The sequence below is a fragment of the Palaemon carinicauda genome, chromosome 40, assembly GCF_036898095.1.
Source record: "Palaemon carinicauda isolate YSFRI2023 chromosome 40, ASM3689809v2, whole genome shotgun sequence".
Lineage (NCBI taxonomy): Eukaryota > Metazoa > Arthropoda > Malacostraca > Decapoda > Palaemonidae > Palaemon > Palaemon carinicauda.
Genome location: NC_090764.1, coordinates 56,725,767 through 56,735,766, shown reverse-complemented (window position 1 = coordinate 56,735,766; position 10,000 = coordinate 56,725,767). Strand labels below are relative to the sequence as shown.

The 10,000-nt window shown below is 34.7% G+C and overlaps 1 protein-coding gene across 2 annotated transcripts in view; it reads left to right on the top strand.

Annotated features, from left to right (window-relative positions):
- Window positions 1-10,000, top strand: part of LOC137631797 (serine/threonine-protein kinase meng-po-like) — a 134,824-nt gene that overhangs the window by 25,807 nt on the left and 99,017 nt on the right. The window contains exon 1 of one of the 2 annotated variants that reach the window (XM_068363766.1): window positions 7,189-7,790. The exons of the other annotated variant lie outside the window; for it this stretch is intronic. The gene's annotated coding sequence lies outside the window, so the exon portion shown is untranslated. Of the gene's footprint in view, window positions 1-7,188; window positions 7,791-10,000 lie in introns of those variants that run through there. 2 annotated transcript variants of the gene reach the window in all.

Here is a 10,000-nt window from a genome sequence, read left to right as displayed (position 1 = left end):
AATGTTTTAATTCTTTCATTTTACCTTATTTCGAGTTTTGTTTTCCGGTCTGCTCTTCAGCTGCTGATTCACATCTTAATTTGTTGGATAAGAACTTAATGCCTATTAAGTTTCTTATTCCTGATCCACATAGTAATCTCTGGCACCGTCATTCAATTAGTTCGTTATTTCATAATTCTGACCATCCTTTACATTCAGATCTTTCCGGATCCTGTTCGTAATACTAGGTATAAAGATAATTCTAATAGTCAAGCCTTATCCATCACAGTTTTCTAGAAGTTTCATTCCAGCTGTGACCAAGTTGTGGAATAATCTTCCTAATCGGGTAGTTGAATCGGTTGAACTTCAAAAGTTCAAAATTGCAGCAAAGGTTTTCATGTTTATAGTTTATATATAAAAGATCTGTTTTAATGTTGTTACGGTTCTTAAAATATTTTATTTCATTTGTTCAATATTTCTCGTTTGTTCATTTTCTTATTTTTTCCCCACTGGGTTACTTTTCCTTGTTGGAGGCCTTGGGCTTATAGCATCATGCTTTTCCAACTAGGATTGTAGCCTAGCTAATAATAATAATAATAATAATAATAATAATAATAATAATAATAATAATAATAATAATAATAGTTAAACTCGTATTCTTGAGTAATGGCCTATGTTCATTGACATAAATTTGGAACTTGTAATATCTATTTTAACGGATTCTGAATCTGATTCCGTTATAGGAAGACTTGGGCGTCATCAGTCAATGTAATATGTTTCTTGGCGTTAACTGAAAGTTATTGGTAGGCTTTATTAGTTGTTAAACAGTGATTTACGCGCTTCTCCGTTACATGTCCCCTATTTTGTGATCCAAAAGAGTTTATATTTGGATACATTTTCTGCACTTTCCAAGAATTTATACATAATCTAAAAACTACATGCATTTTAGTTATCCTGTTCTGTTCATATCACTGTACAAAGTTGTGAGGTGAATATGTGACTACTTTAATGGCAAACATTTTGAAAGTATTTCCTAAGGTAATGCAAATGAACACTTATTTTCTTTTTATTTTGTATCCACCCAATGGAGAACGGCTAAGATAAAAAAAGGCACGTGTCGCCAGTTTCTTTCCATGTCTATACATACATGGATTTTAAAACTAAATATGAGTGAATGATTATTTTTTGTTCTAAAGACATATTTGCTATCCGAACTATGAATTTTACGAAATAATTGCATTAGTATTACGATTTTATTTTGGATAAATTACTCCATAAAACGTTAATAAAAAATGTCTGAATTAATATTTTTAATATTCAGCTCATCCTATTGGTTTTTAAGAGATATGTAAACATAAAAACTTTTAGAATATAAGTTAAATTGTAAATTAATTTCTTGATTTCGTCAAAAATTCATAATTTCTTAAGTTTGTTGTTCAACATGAAGGAAATTTCCAACAAATAATGGGGATATACAATTGCATACAGTGAAGATCTTGTATTTCAACCTTACACCACGTCATGATCACAGCTGGCATAATATGGATTAGTCATAAACCAATCTCAATTCTGTCAGGAAATTCAGAAACAAAAATTCGCATGACGGTCAAGAAATCAATCAAAATTCGGAAAGTATATTTATGATGATAATTTTTGCAGCGAGCTATTCATGGAAAAAGTAGTTCCTATCACTGGTAACGAATGCATTTTTTCTTACTGCTAAATCCAGATCAATTTCAGTAAGGAAAATATAATAATCGGCTTTACTACTTAAATGAGAGTTAGGAAGGATTACTGCGATTATTTAGAAAGTTCCCGGAATTGCCTCCCTCAACACAAAAGATGATAAATAATAAGATTTTTCTTGGTGCAATTGTACTAACACTAATTCTACTGTATAACATTACAGGACAGCTCAACTGTTTGACTTTACTACAGAGAAAGTAACGGGATGTAAGTAAACCTCTAAATGAATGAATACGAATTAAGTTAAAGAAACCAAAGAAATCTAAGAAAGCAAGTTCAGATCAAAGACTCCTGTTACATCGATAGTGGGCTTCAGATTTCAAGGCAGGGACGCCCTAAAAAGTCCACTGCGGCAAACATACGATGTTTTGCATTACAATGTTTTAGACGATTTAGTAATTATAGCAAACTAAGAAGAAGACCTGCAAAAAAGGTCTTCAGCATCAAAAAGATCTCATGAACAAAAAAGAATGAAAGTAATCATTGAAAAGATAGTATAATGATTAGTAGTAGAGGAGCAAAAAAAAAAAAAAGAAAATGAAGTCAACATTCAAGTGGAAAATGGTACAGAACTAAAACAGAACAATTTATTTAACTAATTTGAATCGATAATAATTGGAGAGGGAGGTATTGAAAAGGCAGTGAGATAGAGAGTGAAAGAAATATGGCGAAAATGGAGGGAAGCAAATAGAATTGTTTTAGACATGAAAATGCAATTAAGGTTCATAATCAATATTTAGTTATCAGGCTCGTACTATTATATGGAACAGATACTTGAACTCTTGAGAGGAAAGAAGAGAAATTGTTGGGATGAACATAGGTGAGGAAGGTGTGATGGATTGCTGGAATATCACTACTGGAAAGGAGGGGAAATCAAGATATAAGAAGAATGTATGGTATATGTAATGTAAAGGAGAAGGCTACAGAAACTTTTCTGAGATACTATGGTCAGGTAATGGGAAGAGGATGTGGAACCAGACAAGAAAGTTAAGAATATGCCAGTGATGAGGAGAAGTGTGGGGTGTCATCAGATCAGATGGATAGATGTGGTGAGGAGGGACATGGGCATACTTGATCTGGGGGAAGAAGATACAAGGAATAGAAATGGGTGGAAAAAGTTGAGTGGAGCGACCGACCTTGCAATACAGTGGGATTAGTAAGGTAGAAAGAAGGCCTTTTGGATGACATTTCCTTAACTGTACTACTGATAATCGAGAACATTGGTTTCAGTGCTGTCTGGAAGCACACTATATAGACTGATTGACATAATGGATGAGCAAGTTACCTGTAAGATACCCATCTCTCGTGTTAGTACAGTTGACTTCACGAATTTTGGCACACATCATGATAATGACAAAGAGATTGAGGAGATTTTTCTTCCATATTCCCTAGAATCGTATATGATATTTCTTATTTTACGGTGGTATAAATTGCCCATAGAATCATGTTGTTCCCTAATTAACATTACCATCCTTTTTGGTGAATGTTCTTTTGGCCATAAAGGGCATTATCTAATCCATTGCGGAGTTGTCGGATATCTTCATAGCTTGCCGTGATGTATAACGAAATTCATTAGGACATCTGTAACTGAACAACAGCTAACCAGAGCGGATATTTTTTGAAAAATTTGTGCAAGAAACTGGGTGCTAGGAGGGAACTAGCGTTAACTACTTTAAACTTGTATTAAAGGTTTAATGGAAGTATTTATAATTTTATTGTTTTTCACTTCCCCAAAATATATACAATTAGCATCTGTGGGCAAACTGATGGCCTTTGTGTTTTAGAATTTGAGGTTTTTCAATTCTAAGGTATCTGGAAAAGCATTAGCTTATTAACGGGTAGCCTTATGCATTAGAAAATCGACAGTTCAAGAATAGCAGTTTACATGATTTACAAATGAATGCTGCTAGTCGACGAACTGTTGTTTCCGATGAATACCATTGTCAATGTATAGCAGATGGAAAAGTGGGGGGGGAGGGTTAAGTGTCCCACTGGGACTTTGATTTGTTGCCTCGTGTCCCTTACTAAAGAGAATTAGCCCCGTCTGACTCAAATATCAAGTGCGTAGTTACCATTTAAAGGAAAATAATGAAATAATCCATAGTTTAGAAGGATATCTGGAGGCCCGACGCAGTTTTTTTTTCTGCCACAAGATAGTAATTTATGTAAATGGATAGTCTAAGAGTATTAAAATATGGGGGTGTATGTTGAAAAAAAAAATAATTTTCTTCTGTGAATATTCCTTGGTAAAGCGAGAATTCTTGAATGATCTTCACCTGTCTATCTTTGGTAATGAAAACTTGTTGCAAAAACGTGGCTAAGGATGTTACGGTCATATACAGTTACGAATCTCCCAAGAAAAATGTCTGAATTAATAAACATACATAAATGGTCTAACTAAGGATATAAATATATCCAATTAAAAAATGAGTCTTTGATTCAATTCCGTTGTGAATGAAGATCTCAGAAGACCCTCGTGAGGTATAAACCAAAATAAATTAGAAGCTGCGACACGATACTTGAATTCAGAGGCATACGATGCTTCCCATCATACAGTTTTTTACATCAAAATTCAAAATTCTGACGAATGTGCTATTTCGGTAGATGGTGTCCTTTTTTATTCTCGAAGAAGAAAACGACTCGTAAATTAGGATTCGTCGGAAATTGTAGTTCTTCCTTCTTTAAACCCCATAGAAATTCCGTTGTGAGATTGGAAATCTCGTTTCTTCCTGGTAGTGCTTTAGAAATTGATATTAAGAGAAGTTGCAGTATAACCTTGAGAGCCCAATGCTGTAGTTATTTTCGCTATTTTTCTTATTAAAAGTTAATCTTCAAACCTAATATGTATTGTTTTGTTTTTTACTGTTTGGATTCTTTATCACATATGAACACTTGATTCTTTTAAAGTTTATCATTCAAAATAGTCACTATATCTTCTTGTTTTTTTTTTAAACTACCTACCTTCTGAAATATTAATACTTACAAGTTACTCTACTATTCCGTGAGATTTTTCGGCTTCATCACACTACCATACTTTAAAGGCAAATTTATTTGTGCTGCGCTTAGATTTGATATGATGTGCGTAGAGAGGAGCGTGATTGCTTTCCTTAAATTCAATAATGCATATTTTTCATATAATTTGTAATTAATAACTTCATAACAAATGGAGGCGATTTTCATTGAACTTCAAACTGTCTTTAATGAATATTTTAAGTTTTGTAGACAAATAGCATTACAGTACTACAGTTCGTAAGTGGGGTTTCCACGTCAGTGCTATTTATGGAAGATTTATTACTCAGAGATTTTACATATGAATATTAACGATTGAATAAGCATTCAATCTTTGGCCTTTCTATTGAACTACAAATAACCAGAAAACTAAAAATGTCTGAATCATTCTAAAATCTTATACCTTGATTACGACTAAGATACTATTATCAAAATGGCTATATAGGAATTGAAAAAAAAAAAAAAAAAAAAAAAAAACAAGAAAATGGCGATCTTCACACATCCATCTAGTAATAGGTGCCATTACCAAATCGACAAACTACGAAAAGGGTCAGTGATTCCGTTACATCAATTATAACTAAGAAGAAGAACGTAGGTCTCAATCGAAACATTAAAGATAGCCGTGGATCTATAATCGGTCAATTCTACATACCACAAACGCCTAATAAACAGTGGCTTGGGAGAGCGATCACCCCATCTTCCGTCCAAATGATTAGATGACAGAGGTGATGCTTAGGTGGTATTTCAGGCACGCCAGGAAGAGAGCAACCGCATTTAGGTATCTTCCTCATTCGAGATTATTAAAAAAAAAGAAAAAAAAAGTCATAATATCGTATAATTAGAATGACTACGACACAGTTCTAAACGTTTCAAGGAATTATTATATAATTATGACTGTTAAAAGTATAATCGCATCTGTTTCTATATATGTCACCGATGTAAGAAACTTTGTAGCACCGGCTATTTCAATCAGTACAGGTAAATATAGCTGTGTTTTACGTCATGATACAGCATGGTTTCTTTCATTAGTAAAAATTATTTTCATGGTTTAACTGAATAAAGACCTTTAAATGTATACCAAGTAATTTGTTTCAAATGACGTTTGGATCCCATCGATAGAATGCTAAATTTAGGAATAAGAGAAGTTTGCTGAGGTTTAGAAATACAAAACCAAATAGCGGATCTCTTCACAATGAGCAAAAGTTTATCCTATCCTATCGAGTTTTCCTTGATATTAGAATCGTTATACAAACGAGCACCGCCATCCTTATCATCATCAATATCAAACCCAGCAGCTGTAGATTGAAGACAAAACAAAACTGTATCATCGAAATTTGTATAAACAATATCTTCTCATCGATACGAGTATCACTTGGACGATAACATTCAGTGCCTTCATATGTATGCTTATCATTACCAATAAGTGCCTATTTTCCTTTTAAAGAAAATGTAACTTCACATGTGTATCTATCATTTTTAAATAATCTTCTAAGAAGATTATTTTTAATAGTTGTTTGGGTTCAGTCTACAGCAAATCACTCATTACGCGACAATTATGCAAGGTTGGTTCTTTTTTGTGACCGTTTGAAGAAAGGGTTTAATTGTCATCCGCCAAATTTTCAAATGATCTTACGTAATATCTATAAAGGCGTGTTCAAGGAAATCCGAGTCTTTGAGTAGCATTGGATACTAAGGGGTGTCAAAACAGCCTCGTCCCTCTCCCTCCCTCCCTCACTCACTTCCACACCTACAATCAGGCAAGAGGTGGCAACAAGCTTTGCTATTTTAGAAGCTGGCCTCAGAGTACGTCGCCTCCCACAGTGCAATCGGGATAGCCCTAACCAGTTGATGGGGCGGGAAGATAAGATGGATAAATTTATGGATTTGGGCTACATAAGCCAGCGCTGGGGCCTGTGAGGCCATTCAGTGCATAAGTGTAATATTACACTGGGGTAAAAGTTAAAAGACGTTGTACAGCAACATGAAAGAAATGAAGTAGGAACGGAGGTAAAGTAGGATATAAAGAAAGCACAGCTACTGTATGGGCCGAAGGAATGTTGCGAAAACCCTCAAACAATGCCAATAATGCAATACGTGAGTGAGGTGCGAGAAGATAGGGAATCATGATGTTACTGCAACTGGCCCCCCTCAACTCTCAATCTAAGCCTACCAATAGGATTAGTTTGATATTGGAATTGTATTTTTTGAGTTAACAAAAAATGTAAAATGTAATTAAATGAATGGAATTGAAATAAAAACGGATTGATGCACGCACTACCACTTACATTACATACATGTGTATGATTAATGTACTGTATGCACATAATCGTATTTGTTTGCATGCATATTGATGTATTACATTATTTTTTACTGTATATAAACATTAATACCGGGAGAGATTTTGACCTGGTTTTTCTTTTACTAGAGTTGATGGAATTCTGGGATGTTTCGGAAGAAAAAGATTATGAAAAGTAAATATCTGAACCTTTCTCTTCCATATGCACTTGGGATAATCTCGAAAAGCGCCTAAAGTGATTTACTCCATCCCAAATGCTTATTCAAGTCTTGGTGCAAAAGAACGAGGGGTGGAGGCGTCCACTGGTGCAATAGAAGGTTCGCCCCGGTGCCAGATGCTTTTAGCACCAGGGTATGAGGGGGCACCGATGCCCTGTGGCACGGTAAAAGGCTTCGAGATCATCTTTTCCCCCAGTCTTTCTGCGAGTGCCCGCCGAGCCCTACATTTCTCTCCGCGTTTGTACTAACGGAGGGAAAAGACGTGAAAGAAAAGGAACTAGGAAACATCACTTACAGAAAGAAAGTACTCTACTTACTAAACTGTAGGATATCTTGTGCTCTTCCACTAATGTAGAGTTCGACGTTTTGTGAAAAGAGTGAAACACTTTGCTCTGAGTGAGAAGAAGAGCAAAAGGACATCTCTGGCAGAAATTGAGTTTCCAGAGTGCATGGATAATGGATAGGATCTCCCTCCGATAAATTATCCACCTGGCGACCTACTTAGATATTGACAAAGCTGTTTAATCAGTTAAAGGCCTCAGGTATGTTATTATTTACACGGTGATGTACAGTTGAAAATTTCTTGAACTAATACTGCTGAGATAAGGGATATTCTTCCTCTTCATATTAACAGTGAGGATCTAGAAAAAGATATATTTCTATTTTACCGAAAATCACAATTCAAGTAAACACTACTTGATAGGCGTTAACAAGGAAAGTAAAGTTAAATTTCCTTAAACTTCATACGGCGAATTATTGCCCATTGCGGTTATCTGAAATGTGTTGTATGAAATTACCTTCTTAAATTTCTAATGCTACTGGACTTTAAAATCGTCTAAATTATGGCAATGAACTTACATACATGAAAAACTATGGTTACGATTAAACATGTAATATACTGTAGAGTTTAAGCATTATATGTATTTGTGTCATCCACGGATACCTATTTCCTCAAAATTTTGAAAATTTACAACAATAACAAAAGAACGATTAAAAACTGACTTTACATTCAATCTAGTTTAAGCCATATGTGAGTTTGGTGACCTAATTCTAGGAGACACTTCCTTATAATCAAGATTAGGCAAATCGTGAGATGAGAAATCTGTTTATGCCAATTGAGTAAGCCCTGTCTCTTCACCACTGCTTTGCATACGCCCACTGAGGTTTCAGTTATTTGAGGTCGTTTTAAAGGGGAAAATAACGTTAAGTGCACCTATTTCGGAAATAAGTCTTCCTCCAAACCCAATTGTTCTATCCTGGGTTTCTTGGATGAATAAATCGTCGTTTTTGTCGATTTCTGTAGTTTAATGGTGTTATTAAAACTTATTTTTATCTACCAATCAATAGTTTTATTTACAGTTTCTTATGGTTAGTTTAACTGTCATTGAATGCATGCAGCAATCATGTTGCGTGGTTAGTAGTTCTGTAAGTCAAAGTTCGCTAAAGAGAGTAGCGGTTGTTTTAAGAAAACCTCCACAGGTTGGTCATAGCAACATAAACTCGTAGACGTCAAGGATCACATGAAGACTGGCCAACCGGTTGATGCTGGATCCTGCTATGGATGCAGGTCTTTTCTTCGCCTCTAATTATTACGAATGCTCTGGCATATTCTTCACACACTCTTCTTTTTCTTTATACATCTGAAAAGTTAAACATACAACACATTACACCTTCACTTAACTGGGTAACTACTATTTGCCTACACGGTAAGACTTTCTAGGTATGGCAATTAACTCTTCTTCGATAACACTCTAAAATCAAACCAACTTCCTCATGTTTTGGATAATGCCTTGACCCCTGTAATATGGCCTTCCACTGTCTTTGGTTAGAGCTCTCGTGATTGAGCACGGTTCTCCCTCAATATGCTCTTCCTCTTTTTTTTTTCAAATGTGTTGGGCAGACTTGATACATGGGCCATGGATAATTTATCAAGAGGATGTCTATTCCATATCTCTCTATTTTAAAGTTGATCTTCATTTCCAAAATCACCATCAGTATTATTCTCAGTGTATGTAGTCATGTTCATAATGTTACTAAAATAATTGGAAATAAATTACTATCTATTCTGCACTTCTGTTTATTTTACCGTAGTGGATTGCTTTTCTTATTGGGGACTCAAGGCTTACAGCTTTCTGCTTTTATACCCACGGTTGCATTTTAGCTCCTAATGATAATAATGATAAGTAAAAAAATGGAAAAACACCTTGCTTCAGTGTGCATAGAAAAATAGTAAAAATACATACTTTAATATAAAAAAAATTGACAATATCTCAGGGAAGTTCAGATAAGGATTTATCAGAGTTCATTATGTATGTTTATGGATAACCAATCTATTTCTATTTCAAGGTTTTGATGTTCATATGTGACAACTGCTTTCTTTGTTTTGCTTTGTTGAGTAAGGATCTGAAATAGATGTCAAGGACACCCGCGCCCTAACGAAGCATGTAACGTTTGCACACAGCCATTGTCTGTTACTTTGACTAAAGGGGGGTGGGGGAGGAAGAGGAGGAATTATTGTATTCGTATTCTAATAGTTTTTTCATATGCGAGGATGGCGATCATGCAAAATGGAAAATAGGTTGCACGCCTGATATAGATATACTGTACAATTGTTGCCTTAACATTAAAAGTAGATTTTCTGTTTTCATATTTCATATTTATTCTCAATAATTTACCCTTTTTTTTTTTTTTAGAAAATGCGACGTTTTAAGTGAATTCTAAATTAATCATGTTAGGTGATCTCACTATGGAA